The following is a 26,128-nucleotide window of genomic DNA, read 5'->3' as shown; positions in this document are numbered from 1 at the left end:
CACTAGTTTAGTTCCCAGAGACTGGCTGACTACTATATCTCTTAGATTCCTACAGCTAATCCTAAGGATTGGCTTTCTAGTACTATAGTTTACAAGCTCCTATCAAGGAACTTTCTACTGATTTTCAACCAAGAGCCTCATTTTGTTTTTAGAAGAGATTTTAATTAACATAGTATAGAAAGAACATTTAATATAAAATTTTCCTCCCAAACCAGCAACACAATTTCCCATTGAACATCCAAAGGAATATGTGAGAGAGTGAACTTAAATATAATGTGCAATGATAGTGAGGCATATATGTAGCCAAAAGGCAAATTTGCAACTCTTCATTTTAGAACTCCTCTCTTCATAAAGGTTTCATGAAGTTCTCTTTATGTATAGCTCTCTCCCAAACTCTAAGAATTAGTGACTTTTTAGAATCAATAGCTGGCATATCTCTGCCATACAGGATCTCACTTCCTGAGGTTGTCATAACTCTTGAATGACTGTTATTTCACATAAACCTGCAGGTGCTTCCTCTTTCATTGACCCCCAACACTTTGGCAACCACTGTCACCACCTCCTATCACTGGTAAGACCTCTACTGGGAATCTCAACATCTCAAATGATCACATGGGGAAAGAATATGGGAGAAATGGAGGGAGAGAAACTTTTCTACTGCCAAGTGATTCGCTTTAAGAATTTTGGCTAAAGTTCCTCCATCATTAGATTGGCCAGTCACTCTACTATGAGATACTAAACTATCTTGCTTGTTTACACAGAATCCCAGAAATAAGGATCCTATTCTTTCAATCATGATATTTCTTTATCCTGCCTCAAATTAAGGACTCAATCAAATTTTTGATTGATTGATTCAATTGAATTGTCTAGCCTTTTGTGAATATATTAGTTAGAAGGGTAGAAACCCCAATCTTTATATTAATCACCCTATAGTTAGAATGACAAATCTATGTCACCTTTCAAAGACTTATGATAAATCCCCAAACTATGAAAATGGAATTTAGAATATCTTTGAGAACTCAACCAATAAATTCTAAGCAGTCTAAATTTTTGTCTATAATTATCTGGACATAACATTGATCAATAAAAACTTAAGAACAGTAATATTAATAGCTTTTACCACTGCAAAAATTCAATTCCCAGAGCTCTATTACATGAAATATTTTCAAAATATAGAAACCTAGGAAATAAGATTTTTTAAAAACTCCATAGAACAGATAGATGTGCATATAATCCACATTGTGCTGTCTACTGTTGGAGTTATACAAAGGATTCTGTCATTGAACCTATAGAAAGTGATCTTACATACTAATGCCTTTATTCAACTACAAAAAGCAGTTATTTTATCCATCTGTGCATTAGCCAGTAGAACATTTTGATATAAAAGAATAATACTAGAATAGCTACTTATCCTTGAACCACTTCTATCTAAATTCTATTGAACAAAATGCCAAGAATGAGATAATATTAGAAGCACTAAAACATATATAAACACATCCTATCTCCCACCTCTTCAGGAAGTCTTTCTTCCAGGAACACTAGGTCTTCAAAGATCATATAGTACAATGCTCTCCCTCATACTAGTCTCAAGGTCAAAGTCTCAAAAACAATCTCAATATCATTGAAATATTACATAAGTTTTTTTGGCTTATATCGCATCATTGATTAATTTGAGTTTGCAATCTAATAAAATCTTTTTGTGTATTCTTACACTTAACTCCTTTCCTCATACTCTGTGACACTGGTATTCTTGATGTTTTTTCTCATAGAAACTCATGTCCCAACTGGATGCATTTTCATGATCTGTCTCTCATGCTTGAACTATACTTTATCCTCCATCTCTGTGTCCTGGTTTCCCTGACTTAAATCTCAGTTAAAATTCTATCTTCTAAAAGTCCTCTTTAACTTTAATGCCTTTCTTCTTTTAAGTTTATCTCCAATTTATCCTATCTATATAGGATAGGTTTTTTTTTAATACATAGTTGTTTACATGTTCTTCCCTATTAGGTTATTAAGCTGTGAGTTCCTTAAGAGGAAAGGATTTCTCTCTGTGTCTCTATCTCTGTCTCTTCTCTCTCTCTCTCTCTCTCTCTCTCTCTCTCTCTCTCTCTCTCTCTCTCTCTCTCTCTCTCTCTCTCTCTCTCTGTTTCTCTATTGTAGCTCCTCAATATCAGTTCTTATTCAGTTTTCTGATTATAGAATCTAACACAACTTTATGAATAATAGAAATTTGTTAGATAGTTGTTGAATTAAATAATGAAATTTGTGAAACAAAGCTCACGTTTCTCAGAATTGAGATTTTTGAAAGTAGCAGTGGGAATTTTAAAATGTCTCTCACTATAGTAGCTGGAGATCTTCGGCCTGAGACAGGTCTTCAAAGCAATTTTCTTATTAGGACAAATTACTTGAACATTATTGTCAAGCTAACTGGCCCTATGCAAAATCTGATTATTCAAGCATGTGTGAGAGCACAATTATCTTTTCTTTTTTTCTTTATTGAGTGAAAGGCATTTTCCTATAGGTCTACTATAATGCAAGTGTCCAGTGCAGTTACTTTCTTCCAGACATAATTTGAAAAACGATTGGTGATAACATAAGAAATTATCAAAAGTTATATGTGTGCCACTGTAGTACATGAATTGATCTTGAAGCTTAAATCAGACCTTGAAGCAAGAAGAATGTATACTTTAATAAGTTTTGATTGTGTGGGCACCTGAGTAGCACAGTGGATAGAGTATCAATCTTTCTGATTTCAAATCTAATCTCAGACATTTAACTAGCTATGTGTCCTTTGGTAAGTGATTTATCCTTGGTTGCCTCATTTTTCTCATCTGTAAAGTAAGTTTAAGAAGGAAATGGAAAACCATTCCCATATCTTAACCCATAAAATCCCAGATGGGATCACAAGCAATTAGACACAATTTAAGAAAAACAACTAAAGATTGTGTTGGTCCCTTTTTATTGATCTTATTACAAAATGTTTCTCTTGCTTCCTCCCAACTTTTCTTTTAGCCTTAACATTTTGGTAATGCACAGTAAATTATACATTTGAAAATTAATCTTCATGATTTTCTCAGCATTTTATAATTAACATAACCATAGTTAGCTATTAATTGCTATAGTAGTTAGAGAACAAGGCTTAGAATCAGGAAGAACTGAGTACAAATTTTGCCTGAAACAGTGACTGTGTAATTCTGTCTTAAGTCTTTTAACCTTAATAATGATGAATGTTGGAGGGGATGCGGGAAAACTGGGACACTAATGCATTGTTGGTGGAGTTGTGAACGAATCCAACCATTCTGGAGAGCAATCTGGAATTATGCCCAAAAAATTATCAAACTGTGCATACCCTTTGATCCAGCAGTGTTTCTATTGGGCTTATATCGCAAAGAAATATTAAAGAAGGGAAAGGGGCCTGTATGTGCCAAAATGTTTGTAGCAGCCCTGTTTGTAGTGGCCAGAAACTGGAAAATGAATGGATGCCCATCAATTGGAGAATGGCTGGGTAAATTGTGGTATATGAATGTTATGGAATATTATTGTTCTGTAAGAAATGACCGGCAGGATGAATACAGAGAGGACTGGCGAGACTTACATGAACTGATGCTAAGTGAAATGAGCAGAACCAGGAGATCATTATACACTTCGACAACGATATTGTATGAGGACATATTTTGATGGAAGTGGATTTCTTTGACAAAGAGACCTGAGTTTCAATTGATAAATGACGGACAAAAGCAGCTACACCCAAAGAAAGAACACTGGGAAACGAATGTGAACTATCTGCATTTTTGTTTTTCTTCCCGGGTTATTTATACCTTCTGAATCCAATTCTCCCTATGCAACAAGAGAACTGTTCGGTTCTGCAAACATATATTGTATCTAGGATATACTGCAACATATCCAACATATAAAGGACTGCTTGCCATCTAGGGGAGGGGGTGGAGGGAGGGAGGGGAAAAAAAAAATCGGAACAGAAACGAGTGTCAATATAAAGTAATTATTAAATAAAAAATAAATAAATAAATAAATAAAGTAAAAAAAAAAGTCTTTTAACCTTTCTATTTCTCAGTATCTTCATCTATAAAATGAGTGATTTTTTCTTAATACACATTAAGATCCATTTTTATCTCAAAATCTATCATCCATTGAGTTTTTGTTTTCCTTGAATAATATGGTAATTACAAATAAATTATCTCAAAATTTTTCAAAGCTGCTGAATCTTTGGCTTTTGAACTCTTTTGTTGCTTTTTATAAAGTCACAATAAATACATTTTGAAAGATAAAAAAGAACTGAATAAAAGAACCTTGAAAAAGAAAATGGAGGAAAGAAGAAAGTATTAATTTCAGGAAGAGGATTTAGCTAAAATCTAAAAGAAGTCACTTAATAATGAGAATGATAAAAAATAATTAGCTGATAATGATATATCACTTTAAGATTTGCAACATGCTTTATAAATAAATATTTCATTTCCTCTTTATAACAACCCTGAGAAGTAAATTCTAATTTATAGATAGAACTGAGGCAGATAGAAGTTAGTGACTGATTAAAATTAAGAGTAAAGATAATAAATATAAGTAAGGTTATAAAAAAGGATCTTGGTCTGAAATTGAAGTACTGATATATCTTTTATATTAAATTCATTTTCCCACATATCTCCCCTTTCTCCACTTCAGTACCCAGATAGTCATCCTTTTTCAACAAAGTATTGAAAAGAAATGGGGGTTGGGGGTTGATGAGAAGGCAATCTGTTCAGCTAAACTAGCCAGGATACTAATTAAATCTCACAACATATACTGTTTTGCTTCCATAATCCCCCCACTACAAAGGAGGGAAGTACATTTTCAAATCTTTTCTTTGGGACCAAGGTCAACTATTACAATTATTCACTTAATCTTGATCTTTATTATTGCAGTTGCTATTTTCATACACATATATAATTTTACTATTTCTTTTTACTTACTTTAAATCCATTTGAATAATTTCCCCAAACTTTGAGATAATCTTCATATTTGTTATTTCTTAAGGTTCAATAATATTTCATTAACTTTATATGAAAATATAAACTTGAGTTTAAATCTTTTCTTAGTGCAGTAATTTGTTTAGATAAACCTCAAAGGACATCTACTTTGTTATCAGTTCTTTACTACTACAAAATTGCTATATATAATTGGGTCTCTTGAGGTCTAAATTTAAAAGTGGTATCTCTGGGTCAAAGAATATAAACATTCTTATTGTATTTCATTTAAAATAATACTTTATTTTCTCACAATTACATGTAAAAACAATTTTTAACATTGGGTTTTGTGGGGGGTTTAGGTTTTTTAAGTTTTGAGTTCTGGGGCAGCTAGGTGGTACAGTGGATAGCGCACCAGACCTGAAGTCAGGATCTCCTCTCAGACACTTAATACTTCCTATTTGTATGATCCTGGACAAGTCACTTAACCCCATTTGCCTCAACAGAAAAAAAAAAGTTTTGAGTTCCAAATTTTACCCCTTTTTTCCTTTCCCTCCCCATTCCTTGATGTGGTAAATGATCTGATACAGGTTATGTATGTGCAATCATAGAAAACATTTGAATGTTAGTCATTTTGTGCAAGAAAAGTTGAAAAGGAAGGAAGGAAGGGAGAAAAGAAGGAAGTGAGGAAAGCAGGGAGAAAGGGAAGAAGGGAGGAAGGAAGGAAAGAAAAGAAGGAGGGAGGGAGAGAGGGAAGGAGTTCACTCTTAAGGTGTCACTTAGAAGTGGCTGTTGAAAGAAGTGTCATTTTCCAGAAAAAAAATTGAAACGTGCCCATCTTGGGTAAATAAAAGCATTGATCTCAATAGTAGGAGGATGATTTAGAGGCTGTTCACTGGACCAAGAGTAATCAAGAGGGAGTGAGGGAGAGAGGGAAGAAGGAAAGAGAGGAGGGAAAATATAGTATGCTTCAGTTTGTATTCAGTTGGCAATAGTTTTTTCTTGGAAGGCAGATGACATTTTTTATTATGAGTCTTCTGGGATTGTCTTTGATCTTTGCATTGCTGAGAATAGCTAAGTTATTCATAGGCATTCATCATGCAATATTGCTATTACTATATCCAGCATTCTCCTGGTTCTGATCATTTCACTTTATATCAGTTCATATACATCTTTTCAGGTTTTCCTGAAATCATGCTGTTTGTCATTTCTTATAGCACAATAATATTCCATTACAATCATATACCACAATTGTTCAGCCATTCCCCAGTTGATGGGCACTCCCTCCGATTCTTTTTGTTTCTCTCTCTAAATGAATTTATATGAACTTATATAAATATATATTCTATATTTTGATTTGTATAGAAAGAAAACAATAAATTAACTTTGGCCAGATTGTTATTTTTTATATATTGACATAATCCAGATATGAGAACTATTATTCCTGCAATTTAAATTACTCTTTATTTTTTCTTCTGATAGTATTTTATTTTTTCTTCTGATAGTATTTTATTTTTTCCCCAGATAGTAAGAAAATTTTTAGCATTCATTTTTACAAAGTTTTGAGTTCTAAATTTTTCTTCCTCCCTGCCTCACCTATTCAAAATAGTTTATACATGTGCTATCAGGTAAGATGTATCTCCATATTAATCATAATTGTGGGGGAAAAACAGATCAAAAGGGCAGAAAAAAAATCACAAAGAAAATAAGGTAAGGACTCTGCATTCAGAGTCCATTAGTTCTTTATCTGGTTATGTATAGCATTTTCATTCATGAATCTTTTGTATTTTATCTTGGATCATTGTGTTGCTGAGAACATCTCTACACAATGTAGTTGATACTGTATATATTACTTTTCTGGTTATGTTCATATCACTTTGTATCTGGTCATACAAGTCTTTCTTGGTTTTTCTGAAATCTACCTTTTCATCATTTCTTATTGTACAACTGTAATGTTCTTCTCTAAAATGTATTGTTCTCTGGGAGCAGATTTCTTGGGGAGCTTCTGGAGGCAGCCTTACTTTCAGTTCAGAGTAATAATCACCTCAAATGCAGCCAGGAGTTAAAGTCTAGATTCTTTTATTTTCTCTTTCCAAGTATTGTCTCCTTTCTTGGGCCCGGTTAGCTTTCTTAGAGGCCTATCTCTCTCCTTGGTTCTCAGAGCTCTTGCTGCTATCTTTTGTCTCTGCCAGCTTTAGCCTCTCGTCCTCTGAATCTCCAGCCCGCACAAAGGTGGAAGTTGGAATGAATGTGACTCTGCCTCTGATAGTGGGCTTGTGCTTTAGTGGGCTTGTGTTTTAGTGGGCTTGTGGGATCTCCTCTTAAAGGTGTGAATGTTCTGAAATTCTAATAAGTACTAAGTACATCTTGAGAACTGTTAAGCACCCTGCTAAACAACCATTGTCTCTATCAATTCCACTGACTTAGCACCTTGTAAGAATTCTAACACACAACAATACTCCATTACATTCATATATTACAATTTGTCCAGCCATTCCCCAATTGATAGGCATCCCCTCATTTTACGGTATTTTGCTACCATCAAAAGAGGTGTTATAAATATGTTTGCATTTGTAGGTTCTTTCCCGTTTTTTATAATCTCTTGGGGATATAGATCTAGTAGACATATTGCCTATTGGGCATAGTTCCAAATTATTCTCCAGAATGTATGCATGAGTTCACAATTTCAAAAGCAGTGCATCCCAATTTTCCACATTCTCTCCAACAATTTATCACTTTTTTTTTTGTTGTTGTTCATATTACTCAATCTGATAGCTATGAAGTGGAATCTCAAGAGTTATTTTAATTTCATTTCTCTCATAAAAATGATTGAATATTTCTTCATATGCCTAGAGATAGCTTTGATTTCTTTATCTGAAAACTGCCTGTTCATAACCTTTGATTATTTATCAATTGGAAAATGACTTTTATTCTTATAAATTTGACTCAATATTCTACATATTTGAAAAATGAAACCTTCATCAGACATTTGCTCTAAAGATAATTTCCTAGCTTTCTGATTTCCTTCAAATCTTATTTGCATTGATTTTGTTTGTACAAAAACATTTTTAATTTAATATAATCAAAATTATCTATTTTGCATTTCATAATATTCTCTATCTCTTGTTTGGTCAGGAATTCTTTAAACCCCATAGATCAGCCAGGAAGACTAATTCTTGCTCCTCTAATTATGGTGTCACCCTTTATGTATAAATCATATCCCCAATTTGGTTTTATCTTGGTATACAATGTAATATGTTGCAATGTACCTAGTTTGTGGCCTATTGTTTTCCAGTTTTCTCAGCAGTTTTTGTCAAATAGTAAGTTCTTATTCCAAAATCTAGGGTCTTTGAGTTTATCAAACAATAAGTTACTGTGGTCATTGACTACTTTTTCTTGAGTACCAAATCTATTCCACTGATCTACCTTTCTATTTCTTAGCCAGTACCAGATAGTTTTGATTATCACTTCTTTATAATATAATATGAGATCTGGTATTACTAGGCCACCTTCTGTTGTACTTGTTCTTTTAAATTAATTCTCGTGATGTTCTTCACCTTTTGTTTTTCCAGATTTTATTTTTTCTAGTTCTTTCAGATAATTTTTAGTAGTTTTATTGGTGTGGTACTGAATAAGTAAGTTAGTTTAAGCATAATTGTATTTTTATTACATTACCTTGGTCTACCCATGAGCAATTGACATTTTGTAATTATTTAAATCTGACTTTGTGTGAAAAGTGTTTTGTAATTTTGCTCATATAATTCCTAGGTTTGTCTTGGCAGGCAGACTCCTAAGTCTTTTATATTGTTTACAATTATTCTAAATGGAATTTCTTTTTTTATTTCTAACGGCTATATTTTATTGCTCATATAAAGAATCTATATTTCCACTGCTCTTTGTTGAAAGTGTTTTAATTGTATTATGATTTGAAAAGAATATATTTAATATTTCTACATTTTACATTTGATTTTGAGATTTTTAACCTCTATTCCTGGATGTTTTTGTATAGTTGCCATATGCTTTCTGTTTCCATTCATTTTTTTTCCAAAGGGTTGTCAAATCTAATTTTTCTAATATTCTATTTACTTCCTTGAGTTTCTGTCTTCTTCATTTTTTTGGTTGGATTTATAGAGTTCTGAAAGGGGAGAGTTAAGGCCCCCTACTAATATAGATCTGTTGTCTATTTCATCGATTTATATAGTTTGGATCCTATATTATTTCCCATTGTTATGTACCACAAAAAAAAAAAAAAAACCTGCTATAAATGTTATACACATTTACCCCTCTTATTGATAGCTTTGGGATACAGACCTAGAATGATACTACTGGATAAAAGAATATGCATAAATTTATAGCCCCTTGGGCATAGTTTGAATTTGCTTCACAATGTTTGGATCAAATTCACAATTCCACCAACAATGCATTAATATTCTCCCCCATATTCATTCCCTCCAACATTTATCATTTTCCTTTTCTATCATATTAATCAATCTGATAGGAGTGAGGTGGTATCTCAGAGTTGTTATAATTTACACGAATACAAATACTTCAGAGAATTTCTTATCATAATTCCAAATTGACTTTCAGTTGGATCAGTTTTCAGTTTCATGAGAAATAGATTATTTACCTTTTTTTTTCTATAACCCTCATTGACTGCCCTATCTTAATGTTTGTGTCCATTTGCTGAGTATGAAGTAAAAACCCAGAAGTTTTTTTTTTTTAATTTATATTTATTATTGGTTGTTTATGGTAAATTTTGATATGACCACTAATAATTTACAATTCTTTTTGGAATATATTTTTTCATAGCCTTTGGCCAATTATCTATAGGGGGATTGATATTAAATAGTTCTATCATTCTCTTTTAAAATAGTGAATTTAGCTGAAATGTAAGAGTATTTTAGTCAATACTGGGAAGAAAAACAACAACAACTACAACAACAATAATAACAACAACAATATATTTGCTTCCTCTATTGACTTGTTTGCATTCATTTTGTTAGTAACTAAAATGATCTATTTTAATTTTTGTAATCACCTCTATTCCTTCTTTTTTTTTAATATTTTTTCCCTTAACTATAACTATGAAAACCACCTGATCTGGTTTTCTTAGGAATTAATATCCAGGTTGCATATCCATTTTGATTTTGTGGTAGAATATGGTATAAGCTCCAAAGATCAAAGATTCAGACTTGGAAGACATCTTAGCAATCATTTAGTTCAACTCTTTCATTTTACATAGAAGGAAATTGATACCCAGCGGGATTAGGTGATTGTAAACTTAATTTCCACTAAATTTCTTTCTAGTTTTACCAGTAATTCTTGTCAAATAAGAAGATCCTATCAACAGCATTTCTAAAACCAAATTTCTGAATTAAAATCAAAAGGGGCACATATTTCTTTTGTTCATAAAATTTTGGAAAAAGTTTTGTTGTTTGTTCTTTACATGTAATACCAGTTTTTTGGGTATATCTACTTTTAGCATATTTAAAAATATTTTCATACATAAATTTTATAATGTTTTTATATAAAAGAAAATGTTAATGTAAAAGGCTTTTTCTACATACATATATTGACATAATTATGGGATTTTTGAATTTTTTGTTTTTTATATCATTGATTACTTTGTTTTCCTAATGTCAAAATATCCTTTCATCTCTTGTATAAATCTAATTTTATTACAGTAAATAAGTTTTTGAATATATTGCTATAGTCTTTTTGATAGGATTTAATTTTGAATTTTTGAATTCATCTTCAATGACATTGGTAATTCTTTCTTTTTCTTAATTTTGTGATTTAGACATTAAGATTATGTCTCACAAAAGGAACGATGATAAAATGTTTAATTTTCAATATTTGATAATAATTTGTATAGCACAGGCATTAATTGTTTTTTAAAACTTTAAATTTTCTTCAAAATATTTCTCTATAAATATATCTGAAACAGGCTTACTTTCTTTGTTAATTCCGTTAGAGTTAATTTGATTTCTTTTTCTTCTGAAATTGAGTTAAGATTTCTATTTTCTCTTCTTAAATTGAGAATATTTATATTTGAAGAATTATATTTCTTTTAATTTCTTTTTGTTGGCTTATAATTGCATACATTATGTTTTGATTGTTCTTCTTAAATTTTACTCTTTCTTTTTGACAGCAGAACATATAATACACTCACCTTACATCATCCTTTGTAATGAGTGATTTACATAGCCTACTATATATATCTAGGCAATCATGTTTTATTTCTTTCCTTGCCATCTTCTAATGCCATCACGTGTTGTTACAACAATAGGTATAACACCTATGACACCAATGTTATGGAGGACTCAAACTTATTATCTCTAAAATTCCTGTCCTGCCTCTCCCAACTCTCTTTGATAATTCATGTCATTTGTCCTGACTATATCTGGGTATTTCCATCCATATCTAGTACATTGGTCCCTCTTCTTTCTCTCACTTTCAAGTTCTGCAAACCTAAACGGTCAATATCATCATTGTTATTAGAAAGGTGTGTTCAATCAGTCTGAAAAGCAATTTAGAATTACATACAAAAATTATATCACTACCAGACCTATTCCCAAATGGAATTTAAAAAATAGAAAAAATTCTTATGTATACAGAAATATTTATAGCAGTTCTTGTTGTGGGAAAAAAATAGAAAATAAGATCTTATTCATTTGTGGAAGAATGACTGTATAAGTTGTGATATGTCAGCTGTGATTGCATACTATTGTGCTATAAGAAATAAGAAAATAGATATTTTCTAAGAGGTAATATAAAGAACTATATGAACTGATAGAAACTGAAATGATTAGAACCAGAAGGCCCACTTATGCATCAACATTTTAAAAATGAACAATTTGAAGGACACACAAATCCATAAAGTAAATTAACTAAGTTAACAATTTATACAATAATAGCAACACTATAAAGACAGACAACAACTTGAAAAGTTGTAAAATCTATGGTTAATATAATCTCTGTTCATGGTTCCAAAGCACCCAGGATGAAATATGCTATCCATTATGGAAAGGTGATGGCTTTGAAGTGCAAAATGGGACATTAATGTTTTTGTACACAACCTTTAAAGGAATTTGTTTGCTTGATTATGCATGTTTGTTACAAAAATGTTTTTCCTCTTCTTTGTTTTTTTGCAATGGAGTGGGAAGGGAAAGGAAAACAATCTATAATTTTCAAAAATTTAATTAATTTTAAAATTAAATAATCTAATGGGGAGGCTAAGTGTTGCAGTAGATAGAATACCAACCCTGGAATAAGGAGCATCTAGCATTCAAATATGACCTTAGATATTTGACACCAGCTGTGAGACCCTGGGTAAATAACTTAATCCTGATTATCTCAAAAAAAAGTAATAAATTTGTCAATGTTATTTTATTGTACCTTTTAAAATCTATTGTAATGGGCTGAAACTGAGCAGGTGCAGTGAGGTTTGGACAAGCAAGTACTTAAGGCTATTACCAATTGGACAATACTCTATTAGCATTTGCTTAGAAAATGGCCTGCCTCACCATTCTGTGTGGGCTTGATCTGTTGGTGTATAAAGAGATTGGGAGGAGGGATTCGAGGGTGGAGTGAGAAAGCCAGAGTGACTCCTGGCCAGATTCGTGTTGCCATTCCTCTCACATCCACAAAGAATAAAGATCAAGAACTTTTGCTCATCCTGACTCCGGAACTTTTGCTTATCCTGATTCCAGCTGATTCTAAAATATCATGGGTGTGTATTAGTAGTTTTCCTTAACTATATTATTTTGTTATAAAAGACTTCTCATGGTGGGAAGTAGCCTCTAAATGTTTCTAATGTTAAAAATAAAACATATTAATGACATTTTTTTCAAAAATACGTACCAATTTATATTCCTACAGGTCCACTTTTTTTGTAACCATTTTTGTAACTTTCCAAACCAAAATCATTTTCCTTGGGTCATTATTCTCATATCTGTATTGTCTCTGTCATTGGAATATAAAATCTTTTGAGAATTTTTTAATGAAAAACATTAAAAAGCATAGGAATACATAGACTTTTCTAAAAAATGATAAATAGTATCTCCCTAAACCCTAAAGCCAGCATTATATGTAATAGAGGGATGCTAGAAGTCTTCAGTAAGATCAGAGACAAAGCAAAGATACCCATATTGGTTACCACTACTTCAAATGATACTAGAAAAGATCACTATGACATAAGACAAGAAAAAGAAATTGACAAAGAAGAAATGAAATTTTCATTTCAGAAAATTAAATAATGATCTACTTAGAGAACTTTAGAGATTCAGATAAAATATTAATTGAAACAATAATCTCAGCTAAGTAACAGGATATGAAATAAACCCATATATAATAAGCTTTTATTTATATTACTAATCAAAACTACCAAAAAAGAGATAGACAGAAAATAGCATTCAAATTAAACTACTGAATTTATAAAACATTTGGGATATTACCTTACTTGTCCTTTGTTCTTGAAGGGGATCAAATGACATCACTATGTTATTGTCAAAGTACAGTGTTCAGACTGTGGCTGATCAGACCAATATGAGCTTGGAAGGCTCTACTTTAGGGCAGACACAAATGATCTATATGAACATTTGAAGTGGATTTGTCTCTACATTTGTGCATCTCATTTTTAGCTATTGTCATGTTCATTTGGTACCATATCCTCTTTAATAAGGAGGATATCAATATGTCAATATCTCCCATGTCTCATAATAAATTTCAAAGAAAAACCTTGAGAGTGACTTTGTCTCATTTCTTTTGACCTCATCTAAACACTTTTAGTCTTCTCCAAACATACTTTTGGCATTCAAACAACATGACTATCTCATTTTATTTGTGCTCTCTGAAGTAGAGTTTAAATTCTTGGTAGTTCAGTTTGAGATAGGATCTTAGAGTTCAGGTACATTATCTTTTCAGGTGATCTTCAGAATCTTTCTAAGACAATTCAAATGGAAGTGATTAAATTTCCTGATGTGTCACTGGAAAATTGTTCATTTTTCAGAGGTGTACAACAATGACGTCAACTCAAAGGCTGTGTAGCCCTTTATTTTGGTAGATAATGTAATATCTTTTCTTTCCCACAGTTTCCTCCCAAACACCAAGCTAGCTCTGGTGTGCCAACCTCATCATCTATGTGGACATCCCTAGAAAACATTCTGCCAAGGTAAATGAACTTATCCACAATATTCAACATTTTTCCATATGTGTAACTGATGTTTTTATGTATGGATAGTGTGGAAAACCTCTGTTTTTTTTTTGGTGTTAATTGTTGCGCTAAAATTAGCGCAAGCAGCAGGTAATTGAGCCATGCTCTGCTGCATCTCAGTCTTAGCAGGTACATTGAGTTCATGACTGTCATGAGAATATGACCATTCAATGTACAGTCATCTATGAGAAAAAGCCACATACCCCTTCTCTTTAGCCTTAGATTACAACCTTTTAAAATTAAGCAAGTTATTATCACTGCATTACCCAAACTTGATGTTGCTTTCATTCTAATTGAAGGTGTTTGAGAACATCATATAAAACATGATTTTCAGCAAGCACATCACATATTTCATTCCACTGCTGATTTGGAAAGTATGAAGGCATTGTCCATTATTCAGAATCCAAGCAGACATGCCATCATGAAACTGATACTACTAATGCACTCCAGACAACCAAATTTTGCGATGACTTGGCCAAAAAAAAAAGCCTCCAGGACTGGCAGTACCAAGGCCTTGGTCAGATCAATGAATGCCATATACAGATATCTATTTTGCTTTGGGCATCTCTCCCAGAATTCTTAAGCAGCAAATATCAAATTAACTGTTTCTTGACCCTTTCTAAAGCTATATTAGCCCTTAGATAAGTGGCCATTTTTCAGGTGCAGGAGCAACCTATGAAAGAGATTGCTGGCAAGAATCTTTCCTTAATGACTAAGAGAAAGAACCCTCCCCACCACCACCACCCTTGATTGTCACAATATAATCTATTTTCCTCTTCATTTGGGAGTTTGGATAGAGAGGGATAGAATTCAACCTGAGGTATACAGTTAATCACTTTAACACTGATGATGATTTGTTGACAGTACTATTGAAGTGTTTAGCCCATCTCTCCAGAATCATGTCTTTATCACTAATCAATGTGGCTCTATCAGCACTAAGTTGTTGAGATGCACTAGGTCTTTTATCCATAATAGCCTTCAGAGCATCATAAAATTACTTTGAAGATTTTTACTATTTACATAAAACTGAATTTCATCTGCCCTCTTCCTGAGCCAAGAATCCCATTTCTCTCAAGTAAGTTCTACTTGCAAGATGGTGGAGCAGGCACACACGACTCTCTAAGCTCCTCTCATTCCCCTCATAACCAACTATTTAATGCAGCCTCAAAAATAGCTCTTCACTGCTTAAATTCATGAAGATGAGAAGCACTACAATTTACCAGCCGAAGTCAATCCGGAAGCTCGCCAGGAAAGGTTTGTCCTGAAGGGCCAGGAACAGACTAGCACAGGCAACGAGAGGCTAGCGTCCTGAGCAGACCAGGGGTGGGGGTGATCTCTGTGGCTAGAGAAGTTATAGGGACAACTCTGCTATAGGCTAACTGCTCTGCCTTGATTACAAAGCAGTAAACTGGCAGAGAGATTAAAACCTAAAACAGAGGGTCCTCTAAAAAACACCAGAACCTAACAAGATCTGGCTGTAACCCCTCAAACCCGGAAGCGACTCAGGCAGACTTTACCACAGCTCTGCGGCCACATCCTGCAGTTCGGGGCTTTTGCGGGGCAGTTACTAATCTGCACGGCAGGGGGCAAAGCCTGGGCAGCCTCTAATCGGCAGAGTGGGGGGCACAGCCTGGGCAGCCTCTAATCGGCAGAGTGGGGGGCATAGCCTGGGCAGCCTCTGATCAGCACAGTGTGGGGCTTGGCCTGGGGCAATAGAACCTCCCCAGCTGACTGTGCTTCAGGGCAGACACTTCCGGTCCCTGCAAATCCATTCACTGCTCAACTGCTAACACCCACAGCCCCCAGGGCAGGGTTTGGCTTGGGAAGTGAAACTCTCACTGCTCAGCTTCTAGCCCCAGGGCAGTCGTTATCTCACACAGCTGAGGTTTTTTGAAAGGCACTTTCCCAGCCCAGCCCTGCAGGCCTGAGTTACTTCCAGGTGGGGAACTCTTTCCCAGAGCACTCCAGTACCTCGCTGCTTTTTGTAGCCGGCTGGCAGGACAGCTACCCGTCCATACACCTTTCACTGCTCTGCAGAGGAAGCTGCTAACCTCCTGGCTCTGAAGGCAGACCCCACAGGCTTTAACAAAATGAGTAAACAAATCAAAAGAACTATTGATAGTTTCTACACAGAAAGAGAACAGTTTTTCAACCCTGAAGAGACTAATAGCAGACAGTCTCCAGACGATTGTTGGTCTCCAATGCAAAAGGCTCTCCTAGAAGAGACTATTAAAAATCTTAAAAGAGAGCTAGAAGAGAAATGGGGAAAGAGACATAACTCACTAAAAGAAAAATTTGATAAAGTGGAAAAAGAAAACAACTTCTTGAAATGTTAATTGGAAAAGGTAAAAAACTCCCAAGAAGTGCAAGGAAACAGAATTTGCGAACTGGAAAAAGAAAATAACTCACTAAATATATATATATATATATATATATATATATATATATATATATATATATATATATATATATATATATATATATTTATATATATATTTATATTTATATATATATAATAAGTGAAATGTAAGTTCTACTTGCACTTTACTTTTGATGCAGCTGAATGCTGCCTTCTTAGAGACAGATGAACTATCCTTCTGAGAAACCCTTTAGAGTTCTTGTTTTTCATTTAGCAGCTTTTGAATTTTCCATTGTTTTCATCAAACTAATCTCGATGTTTGCAAGTGATGAATAAATATTATATTGTATACCAAATCTCTGAAAGCCCACTCCTTTTCTATTCTATTGTTGCCAACTGTTTGTTGGCTCAGCTTTATCTCCAAGTATTTTTTACACTGGGAGAAACTGCTGACAGTAAGTCTTCTGACAGTTGTCTTGCCTTGGGACTGCAGTTTTTGTTGAATGCAAATGTTTAGCTTAGAGAAGACAAATCTATGATGGATCCAGAATTCTGCATATATCACCTTTGTCATTTTCACATCCTATCTGTTTCTTTTTCATCTGTAGCATATTATAAAATGCCAATATTTGGTGCAAAGTAGCCTTCACGAAGTTTATTGAACTTAGGTAAATGGAAAACAGGCTTAGCAATGAGAAGATCATGAGAGGCCTGACTCTGCAGTAATAATTGACCATTGTTGTTAATGTTTCTGACTCCATTCCTCCCAAGGATTCTCTGTCATGTCTGATAGCCTATACCTATTCTGACATCCAAGCCACATGAAATTATAAACTCTTTTGGCACATTGATGCTGAGATTCCCCAGAAAAAGGCATTTTTCTAGCTCCTTCTTCAAACCAGTAGGTAAGATACATGGTCATTCAAAAAGGCTGCTTAGACATCCAGAGGGCTGCGGATCCCACTGCTATTTCAGTCCAGTGCGATGGTTGTGTAGCCTGGGACACTGGTTTTAGGATTTTGACTTATGGCTCTCATTGTATCCACACTTGCTGCTTTGCTATACCTGTTGCCTTAGGACTTTGAAGTAAGTAAGGATGATAAAATGGTATGGGTAATGTCTTTTGACTCAAGCTTTAAGTGAGGCAGAATTGTGTGCAATTCTCAGTCTCATTCTCTCTTCCAGAGTTACCAGAATCCAATGTTTATTCAAAAGTCATAAGGATTGTCATTGGTGTGGGATGTAGTGGATAATCTTGGCATTTTCAATGTCTAAGCAAGTTCTAAGCACTCCATAGTACTTGCTTCAGGAAACTTTATGGGCATTGGAACATATTGTTCTCATCTGCCCACTCCACTGGAGAGTTTTCATGTGCTTGAATTCACTGATGAGTTTGAGAAATTCCCCTCCTCCTCTTTACTCTCAACCTGGTTTAGCCCATCTGACAAAACGGTTTATTCCACGATATGGCCACTGCACATGCTGTAACTTCTTAGGTTAATGAGGTGGACACCAAAGAGTTTGGTATTCCTCACACCAGAGGTAATACCTTATACCCCAAAATGCACCTACCAAGACACACATAGGACAATTGAATACAATTACAAAATAACCTTAACAGAATATCTAAAGATGTGAAAATATATTAGCTGCTTATTAAAGTCTCTATTACTGTAATAAAAATAGTACCACCTAAATTAATGTACTAATTCAGAATCATACCAATCAAATAACTAAAGAATTATTTTATAGAGTTAGAAATATAACAAAATTCATCTAAAAGTTAAAAAGTTAAAAAAATTTCTGGTCCATTAGGATTAGTTTCATAATTTCATTGACCCACAGTAAACTAGAGACAGGAAAAAAAGAGGAATAGCTAAGTATAATGAGAAACTTCTTGTATTGCAATAAAAATTACAACTATGCAATAAATGCAATGCAACTAGCACACTTAGTTGTCTGTGTCCCCTTAGTGCTTGTTGCCAGAGTTAGGAGTGCAAGTACTGAGCATATTTACCAAAGTAAAACAGCCATATTGCTGAATATCCCAAAATTCAACCCCAGTTGATACCATTATTAAGATATCCATTCCTATGATTATGCCTTTGAAGGCCAACAGAAGTGGAACTCTTGAGAAGTACTTTTTGAGCTCACTAGTTCACTTTTAAAAACTCCTGTTATGAGCTAGGATTATAACTTTTCTTGTATAATTGTGGTGCTCCCCGTTCCACTCACCAAACCCTGTTTTGGGAAGATAGGAGTCTCCATGAGCATTAGCTCAGGCAGTGGTCCTTCAAGATCTGGTCACTTAGTGATGGTGTCACTCATGCTGTGGTGGTACCCCACCAAAAGTTTTTGCCTACATTCCAGGAGATGGAGAAAAAAACTTTGGCCTTCTTGAATAGGGTTTATATAAATATTTAAAAATCCCATCTGGAAACTTCTTAATGCTCCATTCTTAAATAGCTTTACTTATTGGCAAGGAGGAGAAGCTCCATCCTCAATTAGGAAGGTCCATTAAATGAAAGAGTACAATTGCAGAGATCTCAGATAGTTTGTGATACCCTCTGTGCAAGAGTTTTATATTTAACACTTTCCTGGAAATATTGGCAATGCAAAAAACAAGATGTTGACTTTATTACTTAACTCAGTGAGTGAATTCTATTTAGAACAGGAAGAAATGGTGACAATTGACAGTTTTAAAAGCAATCTAAATAGATAAATACTGGGCTATTAGTAGGACATCTGATCAGTAAAGACATGGCAAGGCTGATGGACATGAGGGTCCAACTGAGCAACCATCTGGATGAGAAGCATCAGGGGCAGAATAAGGGCCAAAAATGCTGGAAAGGAGAAAGCTTAAGGTCAGGGAAGCTAAGAACCCATGTCATTAGGCATTAGTAGGGAAGCATTAATCTCCTAGGCAACAGCAATATCAAGCTTGTTATTGCTTCATCTTCCAGTGTGGTGATCCCACTGGCTTGGCAGTACAGTAAAGACTCCAGCAGCCTGAGTCCCTCCATTAAAACCCAGGCCAGCCCATCAGGCAGGGGATAAGAAAGAACTAGGATAGAGTCTTAGAGAGAGAGGTGTTCTAATTCAACTTGGGCTGACCAAGAATCGCCTCCACAGTACCTTAGAGAGGGGCTATCTGACTTCCCTCAAAGACTCTGATTCTCTCCAATTATAGAAATCTCACATCCTAGCCGAGTCTACTTTTCAACAATTCTAATTATATTATATAAATTATAGAAATAGATATATTAAGAAATATATAAAAAATATATTTCTTACATGGAGCTAAAATCTACCGCTCCAATTTCTATTCTTCCTTCCTTGTTTTGTTCTTAGGGCTTCAATTCAATTCAATGAGCATTTTAAAAGTAACTATTATGTTAATGACACTGTGCTAGGTACTTCAAACTTATGTCCTATAGCTAGTAAATGTCTGAGGCCAGATTTTGATTCAAGAAGATGAATTTTCCTGATTTTAAGCCCGGTTCTCGGTCCCCTGAGCTACTTAGCTGCCCCATCTTACATGTACTAAAACTATATAATTACAGATCACCTTGACAGAAAGAAGAAATAAATAGGGACTTTGTGAAACAGATCATAAGTCTGGCATGGCAGCCTGCTACAGTAGTGAAAGAGAGACTTTGATTATCTAGAGTTTTGCTGGCCCTAAAAACATACATAATTTTTATTTTTGCTTTGATGATAATTTCAATATTCAAAAGGGCTCAGAAACAATGAGAGTGCCTCTATTCTAGAGATGAATCTCACTACAAGAAGGAAGTGGGCAACAAAATGGATAGACCACTGGGACTGAAGTCTAAAAGATCTGAATTCAAATCCAGCCTCAGACATTTATTAGTTATATGATACAAACTCTGTCTCAATTTCATTGACTATAATATGGAGATAATATCAGCTCCCTCAGGCTTATTGTGAGAATCGAATGAGATAACATTTGTGAAGTGCTAAGTGTAGTATCTGGCACATGATAGGTGTTCTTGTTATTATCTCACTGCTGACATGAAAGGGAAGTTACCATTTTTTTTCTCAGAAGGGTAAAGGCAACCTATGACATTTACCTTTGATATTAAGAAAACAGATTTTTCAAGAGAACAGAGAAAGGAAAGGTAAGGTTCTATGGATAAAACTTCTATAGCAGAATTCAGCTCAAGAAAAATAACAAATTCAAAAACAAAAATTCTGAAGAAAAAAAGAGAATTCCAATGAGGAGAAAAGGAAGCATCATCAAAGGAAGAGTAATGTCGATCCATAGGAACTCACCAAATAAACTTAGATTTTTAACTATCAAGTACAAAGATGATAGAAGCAAGGGCAAGTAAGAGGATGAATACTAAAGCATTTCAGCAATTCAATAACATCTAAGAATAATTTCAGGAATACTAAAACAAACTAAGCTGAGGCTGACAAGCAAAGCTTTGTAAGACAAAAAATGATGTTTTAATTTGTTTATATTTTAATTACATTGGGGGGAAAATAGAAAGGTCAAAAAATAGTAAGGCTCCTATTTAGGATGGATAGGGATGGCACTACAGGAAAACAGAGAAAAGGAATAACTATTCAGATCATATTTTGCTTCTTTTTTTCTAACAAAGAGAAGAATTTCTTGTGCAAAGCCAGAAAGGACTGAATGACAGAGAGAAGGGAGACATCAAGAAAAACTGATAGGGAGTTATTGCTCCAGACAAGAAAGGTGATAGTAAGAGAGCACCAATATCCATTTAATAAGTTTAAGACATTAGGCCTAGATGAACTATACCCCAGGGTACTGAAAGAACTGGAAAATATTATTCCCATGCCAATTTATGTAACCTTTAAAAGCTGATGAAGAACTGAAAAGGTATTAAATAATTAGAGAAGGGCAAATGTTGCTTGACTTTTTTTGTAAGGAAGGGACTGGCATCTGCAAAATATCATTTAGTGAACTTAAATTTTAGTTCTTAGCAATATTAAAGACATTGTTATTTAAGAGACTTTAAGTGATAGAAATAGTCAAAGACTCTGAACTCAAAAGCCTTCGGAATAACATTATCTCCAAACCATCAAATCTGCTCCCAACCCAGTCTCTGCAGCCATCATTGAAGGGAGAAATTATTGTAGAGAAGGAAATAGATGTGGACTAATTGCCACCAACAACAGATGATAACCATAAATATCCTGGGAGTGGTAGCTCGCACCCACCCCTGACCTTCAGTTATTCTTCCAACATAGTCTTCATCATCATCATCCTAGGAAGCAACTCCCATGGAGAGGAGACCAACCATCTCTGTTCCATTTCAACCAATTCATTGCATTGTCAAGCCAGGTTAGTTGAAGCAATATGGCACCCTGAAGGATAAATAGTAGCCAGCACATGCCAGCCAAGCTAAACTACCACCATCATCTTGACTCCATCTCCTCTCAAACCCATATGGAAATAATTCAATACTTGGTACTCCAAAGCTTTGCGAATAATATTGTTTCTGTACTAAGACCAGCAGCTATCATTATTCTGGAAAGCAACCCTTGTGGAGAAGCAGCCAGGCAACTGGTCTTGCAGGGGCTACAGATGCAATTATTGAAGATCTAGAAGAGAAAATTCTCATCACTAAAAATCTTGACACTGTGATATGGTTCAACATAAGAATTGATATAATCTTATCAGTGAAAATGACATTAATGCAAGGGCATTACCATTTAGCTACTGAATTGTAAAGACTAAGGGACATTTGCATCTGACTTGTAGCTAAGACCTTTCAAGTGTGTTCCCTGCATTAGAATAAGAGTTTCTTGAGAGCATGGACTGTCTTACTTTTTTTTGTGTATCCTCAGTGCTTATTATAATGATTTTTACATAGGAAATGCTTAATGAATGTTTTATTTATTCATTTATTTGGAAAAGAACATAATATTCATAAAGATTCAATATGGTTTCCTCAAGAACTGGTCATAACCATACTAACTTCACTTCTTCTGATGGTCTTGACAATCTGGGAGTTAAGGGGAAAGCTGTGATGCAGTTTGTTAAGATTTTAGCAAAACATTCGACAAAATTTCTTAAGCTTTTCTTGTAGAGAAAAATGAGAAATATGGTCAAGAACAGTGTTGTCAAACTCAAATAAAAATTGGGGACACTAAGCTGTATATAAGAATCCATGTGGTCTGCATATTAACTTAGAAAACACTTTAATTTTATTTGTTTTGATTTTTTAACTATTTGCTAACTATATTGTTAACTATTTCCATATTATATTTCAGTATGGTTCAGGCTGTTCCTAGGAGTGTTGCGGGCTACATGTGGCCCATGGGTCACCTCTGGACAAGAGTATAAAACAGATACAAAGATTTGGGCTTATTAAACTATCCTGCTTCAATGGTTCAATATAAGTAGATGAGGAAGCCTCTTATCTTGTGCTTCTAGTATTAATATATTGATCAGCCACTTAGATGAGGTTATGAACAGGATACTTTTTAAATTACAGGTGCCTCAAAGCTGAAAAGGATAGCTAATACATTGGATGATAGGGTTAAGATTCAAAATGATTTCAACAGATTAAGAATACTGAATTAAATTCAATGTGATGCAATTTAATAGGAATAAATCTTAGATATGGATTCAAAGTATAAGCATTATGACCATAAGGTAGAAGTAAAGCTAATAGAAATACATTTTAAAATATCTGAACCCTAGTAAATTGCAAATTTTTTCCCCTGAGGCAATTGGGGTTAAGTGACTTGCCCAGGGTCACACAGCTAGGAAATGTTAAGTGTATGAGACCAGATTTGAACTCAGGTCCTCCTAACTTCAGGACTGGTACTCTATCCACTGCACCACTTTGCTGCTCCTGTAAATTGCAAATTTTACAGTGTGATATGATATGCAAAAAAAAACTAATGCATTTCAAGACTGAGACCCATTAGACTTTGACCTTATCAGAACATATCTGGAGCGTAGAAGACAGCAGATATTGGGGAACTCTGAGAAAAGTGTACTTGAAGCAAAGATACTTACAAAGATACTCAGTGCGATTGATGAGATGATGGCTCTCTAGTTTACAAATACTTAGTACTTAATATGGTGATGTCATGGTTCTACAATTGGCACATGCTCAGTGTGCTGTAGTGATGTAATTGTACTAAAGTATATAAGGGCTGAGAGGACTTGAAATAAGCAGACTCCAAGAGAGACTGGAGTGAGAGTGTGCTTGAGTTTGATCTCAGACTCCAAACTCCAGAGAGATCCTCAATAAAGCTAGCTTGGACATTACATTGGAATCTTGTATAAAGTTCTCATTATTTCTCCTGGATTCAATTATTATTTCTGCAGGTGGTCCACACAGATATGGATAGATCTAAATTTAGATCTATGTATTTATATCTCTTTCTCTGTCTCTCTATCTAAGATGATTCTCTGAGATATATACATGCATACAAATATATAATATAGCACTAGTCTCTCTCTGGAGCTCCAAATCCACATTACCAACTGCTTTTTTCACCATCTCAAATTGGATGTTCCCAAAAAAGGAATCTCAAATTACAAATGTCCCAACAGAACTTGTCACTTTTCTTGCCTTTCCCACCAGACCCTCCTCTCTTCCTACCATCCTTAGGTAAGAAACCAGTCTTCTAGACTGGAAATGTAAAGTGTTGTCCTTGACACCTCACATCCATCCTATTTTCAAGTCATGTAACTTCTATCATTACAATGTCTGTCAGATATATCTCCTCTCCACCCACACATTCACCACCTCGGTACAGACTTTCACCTTTGAAATCAAGTTAACAAGCAATAAGTATTTATTAAGTAAGCTCTTGCTAAGTTCCAGAGACTGTGCTAAATGCTGAAATAATTGAAAATATGAACCTATAAAAGAAAGCTGAAAGGGGATACAATGGAAAATGGGAGAAAACTCCCATTCAGGGACATGATAGAGAAAAATTCAGAGAGTCAGGAATAGAACCTGAGGAGGAATGAACATATGGCTGGCTTGTTTGCTTTCCTTAAAATGCATGCTCTGAAAGCAACCTGCTGAGAAAAAGGGAGTTTATGTTAAGGATGATATGTTCTAGGTTGAGACCTCATGTCTATGATATTGGTAAAGAAGACAAAAAAGGAAAATTATAAATGATGGAGGGGCTATGGGAAAACACTTGATATATTGTTGAAACATCTGTGAATGGGCACAATTATTTTGGAAAGCAATTCAGAATTATATTCACATAGTTACTAAACAATGCTTTCCCTTTTACCTAGCTATAACAGTATTAGACCTATACCCAAAAGAAATTAAAGAAAGAGGAAAAGGCTACCTATGTGCAAAAACATCTATAGTAGCTCTTTTGTGCTGTGGCAAAAAAAACTGGAAACCAAAAGGATGTCCAACAATCAAGGAATGGCTGAATAAGTTGTCATATATAAAAGAGTATAATACAATAATACTGTAAAAATAAGCAAATTTGAAAACTATAAGCTGTGATCAATATATAGATCATTTATCTTCGCAGAGTACCTGTGATGAAATATGCTATCCATATCAAAGAAGTGGTAGATTTAAGTTATAAAATGAGTCATATATATGTGTATATGTGTGTATCTTATATATATACATGTATGATATGTATATATGTATGAGTATAGTATATGTGTGTCTCTGTGTACGTATATGTATTATATATACATATATGATAAATTTAAATATAATATATAGGTTATATATTGTGTATCTATGTGTATAAATATGTATGTATGTATATATATATATATATACAGAGAGAAACACATGCATACATGTATTATATATACATATATGATAAATTTAAATATAATGTATAGGTTATATATTGTGTATCTATGTGTATAAATATGTATGTATGTATATATATATATATATATATATATATATATATATATATATACACAGAGAGAAACACATGCATGCTCATTGGGAGAATTTGTTTCCATGACTATAAATATTTGTTGTAAGAAATCACTTTTTCACTAACAGAAAATCGATTTCTATTAATTTTTTAAACAGAGGAAAACAGATATGAAATGTATCAACCTTAACCTTACTTTTACTCTTACATTATAAGAGAATTCTCATGAAATGGGAGCAAACTACAAATCTTTTTAATGTAAAAACAAATCACATCAATAAAACCAAAACAAAAGGATAAAAATTGATTGGCCAAGCTTACCTTAAAAATAAACTACATTCAACCCAAGGGAATACTCCTGATCTTATATAATGATTGAGTGCTGCAATAGAGACCCAGTCTAAACCTCAAAAGATCAGAACCAGGAATATCACGTAGGTAATTAATATCAAGCCAGAACATTTGTGATAGGGTCCACAAAACAAATGAATACAATGTTTTCCATAATGTATGGTTTTTGTAGTTCCTATGACCATTTCTAATTATATGTATAAGAACATGGTTTTGCTTCTTACAATTTTACGACTATGAATGCTAAACATCCTCACCCTGAAAAATGGAAATAAATCAATATTTCCTGTTTTGGAAAAAAAAAATCCAGGTTGAGGAATATTTTTGGACATGGTAGAGAAAGAAATCCATTCA

General features: G+C 34.0%; 1 long non-coding RNA gene across 1 annotated transcript in view; it reads left to right on the top strand.

Annotated features, from left to right (window-relative positions):
* LOC127544471 (uncharacterized) overlaps window positions 1-26,128 on the top strand; it is a 52,511-nt gene that overhangs the window by 13,908 nt on the left and 12,475 nt on the right. The window contains exon 2 of the long non-coding RNA XR_007949449.1: window positions 14,051-14,130. This is a non-coding gene — a long non-coding RNA (uncharacterized LOC127544471). The remainder of the gene's footprint in view (window positions 1-14,050; window positions 14,131-26,128) is intronic.

Source organism: Antechinus flavipes, chromosome 1 (genome assembly GCF_016432865.1).
Source record: "Antechinus flavipes isolate AdamAnt ecotype Samford, QLD, Australia chromosome 1, AdamAnt_v2, whole genome shotgun sequence".
Classification (NCBI taxonomy): domain Eukaryota; kingdom Metazoa; phylum Chordata; class Mammalia; order Dasyuromorphia; family Dasyuridae; genus Antechinus; species Antechinus flavipes.
The sequence above is the reverse complement of the archived record's forward strand: the minus strand, read 5'-3'. Positions and strand labels throughout refer to the sequence as shown.